The 13,011-nt window shown below is 42.1% G+C and overlaps 1 protein-coding gene across 1 annotated transcript in view; it reads right to left on the reverse strand.

The window, feature by feature from the left end:
• Positions 1-9,334: 9,334 nt before the first annotated feature.
• The window catches only part of NINJ1 (ninjurin 1), a 34,969-nt gene continuing 31,292 nt past the window's right edge, over positions 9,335-13,011 (reverse strand). The window contains exon 4 of the mRNA XM_069967071.1: positions 9,335-11,241. The gene's annotated coding sequence lies outside the window, so the exon portion shown is untranslated. The remainder of the gene's footprint in view (positions 11,242-13,011) is intronic.

The following is a 13,011-nucleotide window of genomic DNA, read 5'->3' on the forward strand; positions in this document are numbered from 1 at the left end:
CGCAGCTTGACATATATTCTCCAGGGACACCGAGGACCGTTCCGCCCAACTAGAAGCAACCGCTCTAGTGGAATGTGCCCTGGTAAATAAAGGAGGTGATTTTCCAGCCGAAGAATAACATAATTCAATGGCTTTACATATCCACCTTGATATGGAAGGCTTAGAAGCTTTTTTGCCTTTGTTCTTCCCTGAAAATAGGATCAACAAATTTTCTTCCTTCCTCAGAGAACTTGTTCTATTTAGGTAAATAAGTTCTAGGTACATCTAGAAGGGAAAGATCAACATCCTGATGGGATGGATTTGAAGGAGAAAACACTGGAAGAACAATGGGTTCATTAATGTTCACGAATGAAGCAACCTTGGGTATAAATCCCGGCAAAAATCTTAGAATCACTTTATCCTCAAAAAAGGTGATGTACGGGGCAGTCGATCCCAGAGCCTGAAGCTCCCCGACTCGCTTGGCAGAAGTAAGAGCCAAGAGTGTACATTTTAAAGTTAGAAATTTTAATTCTACCTCCTCTAAAGGTTCTAATGGTTGTAGACATAAACACCAGAGTACAAAGGAAAGGTCCCAGGAGTCGACATGCCTGTCTACCCTGGGTCTCAATCTCGTAATAGCTTTTACGAAATTTTTTACCTCAATAATCTGAAAAAGTCTATAGTTCAGATGTGCTGAAAGGGCTGCTATTTGAACCTTAATGGATCCAGGAGTAAGACCTTTGTCAAACCCCTCTTGCAAAAACTCCAAAAGTTGAGGAGTAGAGGGCTTAGTAGGGCTCAACCGTTTATCGGTACACCAGGCTTGAAATATTCTCCAAACACGAGCATATGAAGCATTCGTGGAGTCACTACGTGCATGAGACAAAGTTCGGAGGACATTTTCAGAGAAGGTCTCAGGACCTAATAAGGTCCTCTCAGCCTCCAGGCTGTGAGATTGAGGCTGGTTAGATCCTGGCACAGATGTTGTCCTTGAGATATCAGATCGGGCTGTAACAGCAGTTTCCAGAACTCGCCCCTGCTCATGTTCATGAGCAGGGTGAACCAAGACCTCTTCGGCCAAAATGGCATAATTATGATCACTGATGCCTGATCCAATCTGATCTTCACCAGAACTCTGGGGATCATCGAGATGGGCGGAAATATGTAAGCCATCTGAAAATTCCATGGAATTGACATAGCATCCACAGTCGTTGTATTGTCGGCTGAATACAGGGAACAAAACCTCCTCAGTTTGGCATTGCTTGCTGATGCCATAAGATCTATCTGAGGATTTCCCCATCTTTTGGTTAACTGTAGGAACACTTTCCTTGAAAGCGACCATTCCCCGGCTCAAACGATCCGCCAGAGTGTTGTGAATACCTCTGATATGAAGAGCAGATAGTCTGGCTATCCGGGGTTCCGCCCACTTGAAGATGTGTTCTACTTCCCTGAGAAGTAGAGGCGACCTGGTACCTCCCTGCTTGTTGATATAGGCGACACAAGCAGTGTTGTCTGTCCTGATTCTTACAGCCTTCTGTAACAACCTCGGAGCGAAGTGTTGAAGGGCTAGGTAGATAGCCCTGAGTTCCCGTACATTTGATGGAAGGGATGATTCTTGACTGTTCCATGTCTCTGACGCAATACTCTCTTCTAGATGCGCACCCCATCCCGAACCTGAAGCATCTGTGGTGATCGTAATCCACTGGGGTTTGGTTATGGAGGCTCCATGCTTCACTTGTCTCCACCAGGTTAGGGTCTGTCGGGTTTCTGTCGACAAGACATGTAATACTTCCAAATCTTCCAGACTCCGGTTCCAAGTCGTCAGGACTTCTCTCTGGAGGTACCTCATATGCCATAGTGCCAATGGAACTGCCTCTGCGGCTGATGAAAGGAGTCCCAGGAAACTCATTAGGGTCCGAAGAGACACTTGACGAGGAGGAATGAGAAACTGGGCTCCCCTCTGTATACGTAACAGCCTGGGTGTTGAGAGGAACAGTTTTATCTGTGTGGAATCTATGATGAAACCCAAGAAATTCTTTATTCTGGATGGCACCAATTCCGACTTCTCGTGGTTGATCAGCCACCCTAACTGCTGAAGAATGTCCAAGACATAATTCAGCTGAGTGCTCAGAAGAGTCTGAGCCATAATCAACCAGTCGTCTAGATAGGGAATGATCTTTATTCCCTGAAGTCTGAAGATAACCATCATGGCCGACACCACCTTTGTGAACACAAAGGGGGCTGATGTTATGCCGAAGGGAAGAACCTTGAACTGAAGATGTCTTACCTTCCCGTGCAGCTGAATGGCGATCCGCAGATACTTTGTGCGCTGGCAGAATGGGAACGTGCAGGTATGCGTCCTGGAGGTCTATTGATACCATAAAGTCACCCTCCTGGAGGACTGTTTTTAGGGATCTGATATTTTCCATGCGAAATTTCTTTTTTACCATGAATCTGTTCAAGTAACGCAGATCGATAATAAGCCTCCACTTTCCAGACGGCTTCGGTACGAGAAAAATCGGAGAGTATACTCCCAGACCGACGTCTGACAGAGGAACCTCTTCTAGAGCTTCTATGTCCAACAGGTGAAAGATTTCTTTTTCTATAATAGGATGTTTTACAGGACCTAGATAATGCGACACCAGAAACCTTGGGGGGGGGGGGGGGGGGGGGGAGGAGAAACAAAGGAAGCACATAACCACTTTGAATAATGCTTATCACCCATACATCTTTTATTAGTTTTTCCCAAGCAGGAAGAAACAGAGTAAGACAACCCCCCACAGGTATGCCTCTGGCGTCAGAAATCCGGCTTCTTGGTAGAATCTTTTTGCTGCTTGCCGGTACCTCTTCTGTTGTAATATTTTCCTCTACCTCGGGACTGGTAACAGCTCTTTCCACGTTGAGGAGATCTGCCTCTACGAAAGGATCCGCGAGGTTTTTTGTATGAACCACTAATATAAGAAAGGGGTAAGGACTTACCCTTTTTGTCCGACATCTCCTCCATGATTTTATCTAACTCCGAGCCGAACAGTCGTCCCGGTTGATACTCCAAATTGCATAGCTGAAACTTAGAGTTAGAATCACCAGCCCATGGTCTTAACCATAGGGCACGGCGACCAGCAGTTGAGAGGGCCATTGTCTTAGCTGCTAAGCGAGTCTCTTGTGAAGCTGCATCACACAAAAAGTCAACTCCCATATTGACTTTTTTGAAGGAACGGAGGACCTTGTCCCGGTTCACTCCAGACTCGAGATCCTCCTAAACTTTAGCCAGCCATCTTCTAAGACTTCTGGATACCTCAAATGCAGATATAGCAACTGCCCCTTGGGCAGCTGCTGCCGTGTATGATCATTTAAAAGCTACTTCAATTCTCCTATTCATTGGGTCTTTGAGATTAGAACCATCCTCAGCGGGCAAGACAGTATTCTTGGATAGTTTGGCTATAGCAGTATCTACTTTGGGAGGATCAGCCCAATCCTTGCATTGCTCCTCCTTGAGGACATACAAGGTTTTGAATTTCTTACTTAAAACCAGAGCTTTTTCTGGTTTCTTCCACTCAGTATACAGCATCGACATGGATGTTTCTCCAATTGAAAAAGCCCTAGGCTTTTTCGAAGCGGAGGCTCCATCCTCGATTTCTTCAGGGTGAATTTCAGCCTGAACAGCTCTGCGAAGTTTATAGATGCTGTCCATAGGGAAATAACCCTTGAAAATCTCTTTTTCATCCTCAGATGGTGAAGATGAATCAGACGAGGAGGAAGAACCGACCTCATCTATCACCTTAAATTCTGACCCCTAGGGTAGAAAAAAAACATAACCTTAGCTAGGGTAATCATATCCCTGCTATGTACCCAAATAATCCATACTCACAGGATGGGAGGCAGAAGGAGAAATACTACGCTTAGATTTCTTCTTATAGCGACAGTCTCTATTGGCAAGGGATTTCTCAACATTTCCTTCACCCATATGACAACATCCTGAGTATCTGGCTCTCCGGAATTTTTTGGGCGGCATGAAGTACAACGTACTGTAATATACATATATAATAATCAGACATCATGAATATCAGAAATTGGAACCTTATAGTTGATAGGTGGTGCGTACGATATTCATATCCATCCGGCAAAGGATTCTCGCAATCCACACAAGCTAGATGTTTACGCTTGGAAGTTCTTTTCCCCGATGGGCTAGTTTCCATGGCAGACATCTAATAATAAAGTTTTTTATATCACAAAACAAGTTTCTAATATATGTACAGGCCTAGCCTGAACTCTATATACCATGTCATACTGCAGTAAGACCACTAGATGGCAGCAAAGTTCTACTTACATTGACACAATCTGCAGAGGCTGAAAGAGATAATATCGGCGATAGCGGCACAGGAAAAACTCTCTATAAGCCTTAGGTAGGACTCAGGAAGTCAGACCTAGTCCTACCTGGAGAAAGGAGCTCCTTTAAATGAACAGGAGCCTGTCAGCGAAGCCGACGCCGCCGGCGAACAAGCCGCGCACACTTCCGGCCTCCCGTGATGACGTCAGGAACCTGCGCTTGAAAATGGCGGCTGTGGAACGCATGCGCCTGCGCAGAAGCCCGTCGCCGCAGAAGGATGACTCGACCAAGATGGTGTCCGTATTGCCGAAAAAGAGGTCCGGTTTACCTGTACCACAACAGGGCCAAACATCGGATCATGGATAACACATGCAGGGACAAGGAATCCCGGTCCTGCACCTAAGGTAGAATAATATAGTAACACAGATAGTAATACCCACAATGAAATAAGGAGGGAGCAAGGTCCCTTGGGGCTAGTCACTAGGACGAAGAAAAAAGACTGATGTATCTATGGGGAGGGGCCTATTTATACTTCCTGTAGGAGGGATTAATAAAAGCTTTGCTATTGTTTTCATTAAAATACCTTCGTCCCTGGGGCGAAAATACCCCTATCGTTGTGATGCCAATGGGACGTAAGGGAAACTACAAATCTATATAACTATCTGAAACCAGTTTATTTGAAAGAAAGATTTTCGCTGGATCACCCCTTTAATTAGCAGCAATCTATACAGATCTTAGCACAGTATCACCACCGCAATTGTACCTGCCGTTATAACTTTCAAAATCTAAATTAACAGTAGATGTGATATAAAGCAAGTTTGCAATTTACATTATTTTTTAGTTACCATGGAAAACGAGGCACTTCCTTTTGTGTATCCCAGGCCATCTGAGCGCTCACAGAGAAGGCAGTCATGTGACTGATGGACACATTGAGCCGCGACTCTCTGTACTGGCCGAGACCTCATGTGTTTACTGTCTTTTGCAACCAGCATGAAACAAAGAATCTTCAGGAGACCTGGATTTCTGGTAAGTATAGCTTTGTTTTACAACATGATAACAGGTGTACCTGTCCTATGGTTAGAATGTAAAACCTGCAGGTTATCTGCAGGTGAGAAGAAATCAAATTTCAGGAAGCATCCGCGGTGGTGGGGTGATTTCTTCTGATGTTTTATGCAAATCACAATTTGAAATTGAAAATGAAGCCAAAAACAGAACCATGCACTTATTACTAGTGGAATAGTTATGGCTGTAAAGTAGTGTGGTTACCTACTGAATTCAATAGTCGATGCAATCCAGTGTAGGGTGGATTTTATCTTGAGGTGTATAATGTCGATGTGTAAACAAAGCATAGAATAGACAGTAAGACATCCTCTGTGGGGCTCTAATGATGCCTATGTTAGTTAGGTATAGGGAATTAGAAAAAAAACAACTTTCCAATATTCATTATTTTCCATTGCTTCTAAAAATAAAATAAAAAACACCTATGTTTTCTTCTATGTTGCCTATGTCTAAATTGCCAAATGTTCTATGTTCCCAGAAAACCTGTGAAAACAATGCAGCCAAAACAGTGCTGTCCCTCTACCACTAGATGGCGCATAAAGATTACACATTTGTATTTAAACATGACTAGGCTGCAGGCAATGTCGGCCATTTTACTGGTTAGAAAATGACAGCGAGACATCAAGAAAAACACTACAAGGGTCTTAAAAATAACTTTAATAAAACAAAGCATATAAAAATGCACATAAGGTACAAGTGGTTTTATATAAATTTGATCTTCGGAAGAACAACATCTTGCATATGTGTACATTATATCCAATCTATGTTTCAGTGTACATGTGGAAGTTAACATTTTAAAAGGGTGACAGATAAACACACATACCATGTATAATATATACAGTGTATACAGTAAAATTCCTCTAGTCCAGTAGGTGTCAGCTTACAAGCATTCTGCACCATGAAACTAAGAAACATGCAGCGACATGAGATAATCCAGACCCAAGCACAAGGATATTGCAGAGAATATGGAGAATATGTTGTTTTATCAGGCAGTGCGGGAATACTGGATGCTGAATTGAAGGAATTTTACTTTATATTCTTCAGTGTAGGGCTGTGTTCCCACTGCAGGAATACAGCGAGGAAAGGCGGCCGTAATATTGACGGCCGCTAATAAAGATCATGAGCTATATATCATGAGATATTAACAGTCGCCAATAATATGGGACGGCCGCCTTTCCCCCGAAGTGAGAACACAGCCTAATAATGATTTAGACAGCTCTGGTTTCTATACAGTTAATGTTTTATGTAACAATAAGGCCACGACCACACAACATCCTCAATTCACAAATTGAGACCACATCTAAAGGCTAGGTTCACACACCATCTTTTTTTGGCCTCAAAATGACGAAGTCAAACGGCCAAAAAAAAAAAAAAGACGGTGTGCAAACCTAGCCAAACAGCAATTATCACGAGCAAAACTTTATAATCCTAATCTCAGGGATCCGATCTAGTTCTAAAAAAAATGTTAAAGGGGTTATCAGGTGCTACAAAAACACGGCCACTTTCTTTCAGAGACAACACGACTCTTGTCTCCAGTTCAGGTGCAGTTTGCAATTAAGCTCCATTCACTTCAATAGAACTGTGCAGCAAACCCCGCCCAAGCTGGAGACAAGAGTGGGGCTGACTCTGGAAGAAAGTGGCCATGTTTTTGTAGCGCTGGAGAACCCCTTTTAGGGGCTATATGAGACACAATGGTCGTGTGCTACCGGATAGAGACTGATAATAGCTTATTGAGTAAGAAACAATCACATCACAGTAATCCAGCAAATGAACAAGGTGTGATACAGAAGAGTTAAAGGGCTTTTCCATGATTTTACATTGAGGATTCATACCAGGAGGAGGACTATTGGGAAAGGAAATGGTAGCACCAGTGTGTGATATGTCAGGCCATGGCCATATTGCATTTCAGTGTTTTATGGATTCTAAACAGCACTTTAAGGCCATTTCACACAAGTACAATAGGAGCGTACATATTACATATATATCACAGCCACAAGTGCCAGCCTGGCCGCTGGTCACAGGGTCCAAGCTGGTGTCACCAATAATAATTGCATTGCAATAAAACATGCAGTAACAGATCATGCAACATATTACTGGTGTGTGGGAACCCAACATCTGGGTGAATTTACAGAAAAGCTGTGGAATTTCCTGCAGGATTACAGTAGCCGAAGAGAAACAATGCTATATATTTTATTAATGGCACAGATGTGCCAAGGATTTTCAGATCCACAGCTCAACAATGGTGCAGATTTGCTCTATTTTTAACAAAAAAAATAAAAAATCTGCAGGCTACAAATTTTTCAACCAATGTGAATTCAGCCTTGTGGGTTCATACTATACACGTGGCTCAGATATTACATAGTCCTCCAGTCATTAAAGGGGTTATCCAGCGCTACAGAAACATGGCCACTTTTCCCCCTCTTGTCTCCAGTTTGGGTGGGGTTTTGCTGCTCAGTTCCATTGAAGTGAATGAAGCTTAATTGCAAACCACACCTGAACTGGAGACAAGAGAGGGGGGAAAGAGGCCATGTTTTTGTAGCGCTGGATAACCCCTTTAATCAAAGACTCCTTTACTAGCTCTCTAGCATTAGCAAAATAAAAAAGGGTCTTTCCATCTGGGACATCTATGGAACATACAAAGGACATAAGAGATGTAGGTCCAACCTCTCGAATGATCATTTGTATAATCTAGGCACCAGGCATGATGGGAATTGTAGTCTTTGCAACAGCTGGAGGCTCCTCATCCCTGCTCTAGTATATAGAGTATAGGAACGATCATAACAACGAGCGAATAATGTGTACATACCCTGAAAGATTTGTGAACGATTAACAATGATTTTATGGTCAGATCAACAACAAACAAATTTTTCATTAGTCGTTTGATCGTTACCTGCATACACATGACAAAATTATCCCTTAAATTCTAACATTAAGCCCTTAAAGGGTTTCCCCTTAAAGATAGAATAGGTCTAAACAGATACATACTGTAAATATTTCAAATGTATACATGTATGGTTTGATAACCTGTTGCCCCTGGTTACAACCACCTTATGGCATCAACTAAGATGGTCACACATGCTCAGTTCAAATAAAGTCTCAGTCCTGTAAGTACTGGCAGTTAGTCTCCACTGTGCATACAAACTAGAAGCTATGGAGCCCTAATTCCCAAATAGGAATACTTCTTTAATCAATAAGGAGAACAGGGTGCTACTATGCTATATCAAGCACTTTGATAATAGAGATGTCATTTCTCATGGGGGTCAGTGAGTATTTATTTCATTGGCTTCTAATCTTCACAGACCAATTCTACAGTATGTCCTTGCCTCTATAAGAACAGTCTGTAATTTTATTTCAGAGACCCAGTGGACTGAAATGTCCTATAAAAGGAGAGTCCAAGCTTCAACCTGTGTCAGTCCTTAAAGGGGTTATCCAGCAAAAATCTCTTTCAAATCAACTGGTTTCAGCAAGTTATATAGATCTGTAATCAAAGGGGAACTCCGGATAAGAAAAACGTATTAAATTCTATTAAAAGTACATTAGAAGTTATATAGAAGTGTTTATATAATGAATTACCGTATCTGTGCGGTTCTGCTACACTGGTAGCCGATAGAAATCCAGGAAGTGAAGAAAAAAAAGGCCCCTGTGCCAATTCACATTGTCTCCTGCTCCCTCTGCTCTCCCACCTTAGGAGACAAATATTCTATGCCTCTGTCTCACATTGTGTGTGTTTGCTGAGCACAGGCTGATGATGCAGACAGGGGACAGGGCGTGATGTCACAGGAGGCTAGGCTGGATCCCCCAATCCCCTGAGTGATTCACCATCTCTGACCGGCCAGAAGCAGCTGCTGCACTAATTTTACTGATTGTGATGGGTGGGGGACTGTGATGATCAGCGGAGGGAAAGCATTGCATTCTGGGAACTGCTTAACGAGGAAAGACAAACATAATACAGAACATTCCCCTCCCCCCCCCCCCCCCATATGCTTCTGCAGAAGTTTCATTTTTTTTTAACCTCTGCCTGGAGTTCCCCTTTAAGTCCTATTTAAAAATCTGAAGTCTTCCCATACTTATCAGCTGCTGGATGTCCTGCAGGAAATGTTGTTTTCTTTTCGGTCTGACACAGTGCTCTCTGCTGCCACCTCTGTATGAGACAGGAACTGCTCTGGACAGTTCCTATCTCGGACAGAGATGTCAGCAGAGAGCACTGTGTCAGACTGGAAAGAATATACCACTTCCTGCAGGACATACAGCAGCTGATAAGTATGGGAAGGCTCGAGATTTTTAAATAGAAGTAAATTACAATCTATATAACTTTCTAAAACCAGTTAAAAGAAAAACTTTTTTCGCTGGATAACCCCTTTAAGTAATGAATCAAGACATTTTTCTTTCTATGCTGGGACACCAGAGACTATGAAGTCTTGGCATAGACACATACACAGCTGCAGCAAGGACCATGCTAGCAAGCCAGGGAGAGCATCCAAGAGGATGCTGGGGATTTGGTCTTCTATAGACTGTTCTACACAAGTTCACAGGGCAGAGACAGACATTGTGGCAGTGCTTAACTTCCCTTTTATTTGTAATCAAGAAAAAGTAAAGAAAAGAGCCTCAATAGACAAATACATGATGGCTACTCTATTATATAATGATTGGGCAAAATGATTCATATGATTTATGGTTATGTGATGAGGAGTGATGAGGACTTCTGACAAGATGCCGTTACACACAGACACACTAGGGTGAAGGCACTTTTCCCTGGGTAACAATGATCTGATCTACTTGTCAAGTAAAAGATACCATTTACAGTATAGCATAGCCATAGGTCAGCTACAAATATTGAACTGGTGCTTTGTAACGCCACACCCTGTAACACCCCTTATAAAAAAAAATAAATAAATAACAGATCATTGGAAGAACATACATAACCAATGCACAGGTTATTGCTACCCAATAATAGAGGGCACAGCCTATCTAATTTGGCATTACGGTGCCCAAAGTGAGCGGATTTCTGTAACGAGAGGGTAATCGGGGTCTGTTATACCTTAATAGCCTAAGGCCCACATTAGCCTAGAACAAGCCCCGCCAATAGCCCGTTCATCTACTCTAGACTAGTCAAGCCGTAAACCAATCTAAATTCCGTCAGAATTATAAGATATGCACCAACCATCAAACATGAGAATTCCTGTCTACACCATGTAACCAAATAGCTGTATACGTTTTGCATACATTTCCCTACATTATTACCTAAACACAGCTACTCCATGTTGTCCAGATTTGCTCAATGTAACAAAATTCTTTTGTTCCTTAAAATAAAAAAAAAATATCTTGTTAAAAAAAAAAAACTAAAACTGATGTATTTACATCATGCTAGTAAATGGCTACAGAACAGTGGACAAGACCACCAGGGAATCATGTGACGTTGTAGTATTCCAGCTTAGACGGCCCATCCATCATCGCCCCCATTGAGTTAGATATAAAGTCATGCAGCGTGATTCATAACCCTTCTCCAGATGATATAACCTTCTGAATGACCATTATTGTGGTGGAGAAGAGTTGTTGGACTAGGCACACATGTTCAGGTCTGGTCCAAGGTGACGTCATCTGAATCTCTCTGTTTTTCTGCCAGCTGTATCCTCCGAGGGACGCACAACGTCAGAAGTGATAGTACAATCTGAATAACTTCCATGTGTTTTGTCTAAAGATTTATCCGGAATGAGGATAGAAAAATCCCAGCACTTAATCCACATGTTGACTACAGGGGAAGTAGGCAAGTGGGAAAGCTTGAAATGTCTCGGTCACCAGTATCTTCATTACAAATACATCGACAGTATAGGATATCTGTGCCATAAATAAATCTTCTCTATTCAGTTCTTTAATATCTGTGAAAAGACAGATAAAGAACTCAACGTGTATATATGAGACTATATGAGAATTTATATATGAGAAGTTGTTCTATTACATATACAGCATATAAACAAAGAGCCAATCATCATCCAGAACCTGGTATATGGTATAGATACAGCAATTCATTATCCAGAACCTGGTGCATAGTATAGATACAGCCATTTATTATCCAGAGCCTGGTGCATAGTATAGATACAGCAATTCATTATCCAGAGCCTGGTACATAGTATAGATACAGCCATTCATTATCCAGAACCTGGTGCATAGTATAGATACAGCAATTCATTATCCAGAACCTGGTGCATAGTATAGATACAGCCATTTATTATCCAGAGCCTGGTGCATAGTATAGATACAGCAATTTATTATCCAGAGCCTGGTTCATAGTATAGATACAGCCATTCATTATCCAGAGCCTGGTGCATAGTATAGATACAGCCATTCCATATCCAGAACCTGGTGCATAGTATAGATACAGCCATTCTTATCCAGAGCCTGGTGCATAGTATAGATACAGCCATTCATTATCCAGAACCTGGTGCATAGTATAGATACAGCCATTTATTATCCAGAACCTGGTGCATAGTATAGATACAGCCATTTATTATCCAGAACCTGGTGCATAGTATAGATACAGCCATTCATTATCCAGAACCTGGTGCACAGTATAGATACAGCCATTTATTATCCAGAACCTGGTGCATAGTATAGATACAGCCATTCTTATCCAGAGCCTGGTGCATAGTATAGATACAGCCATTCATTATCCAGAGCCTGGTGCACAGTATAGATACAGCATATAAATATGTATGGTGCACATACAGCCTGTACTGTACTAAGCTGTTCATTCCAACATTAATCCATCGTGTTAGGTTACGTATGGAAACCCTGGCTTCTGTGGTCTTGGGCTTGTGGAATAGATCATTTGAGGTAAATATGTGAGGTTAGGGCGAATAGGATATAAAAACCATATAAAGTGGACCTGTGGCCTCCCATGACCTGTCCAATTTAGTAAATACTTGTATTCCCCATGAAATAACTATTCAGGAACATATTTTCCAAGAATTCATTGAAATCTATAAATAAACTGAAAAAGTGAGCATTCAGCCCTTTTTGCAGGGGCAGATTATGGGTATGGTAGTATTCCTAGAAACTCTCATTTACCCGACATTTGGCGTTAAGAGGCCAGTGATAAGCTAAGGATTTGGCTGACTGAATCTTTTGTGTGGCCATATAAATAGTTACCTGCCGCACATCTCCTTGTCTAGGCAGGGGATGAGCGGCCGATAACAATGCATATAAACTGACTGCACAGACAATCCTGCAATCATTCAATCCATGTAAAGGCTCTGCAGACGATCGCTGATCTGAATGATTGGTGCTCAGTTGCTGCCTTGATTTGGGCCTTGTGTACCTCCTTGCTGCCAGCAGCTCCTCTTTAAACAATTACCAGGTTCTTTATATCTAAGGGCTCTATTACACTGATACATTACATGGAATAAAGACAGCAATCAGCCGAAAAGCTGATTCAGTGTGTGTAAAAATCATCGGCCGCCGGCTACACATCTCTACATGCAATTGTGATGCGTGGTCGATGGCTGAAGACAGTGTAAAAAAAATAATAAAGTTTATACTTGCCTCTCCAGGCTCCCTGGTGTCCTGCTGCCTTTTCCCAGCTTACTGCAGACACTGCTAACATTTCTCTTAAAATTTCTCCCTTTTTGCCTTCTGACATCTCTACACAG

Source organism: Dendropsophus ebraccatus, chromosome 4, assembly GCF_027789765.1.
Source record: "Dendropsophus ebraccatus isolate aDenEbr1 chromosome 4, aDenEbr1.pat, whole genome shotgun sequence".
In the NCBI taxonomy this organism is placed as follows: Eukaryota; Metazoa; Chordata; class Amphibia; order Anura; family Hylidae; genus Dendropsophus; species Dendropsophus ebraccatus.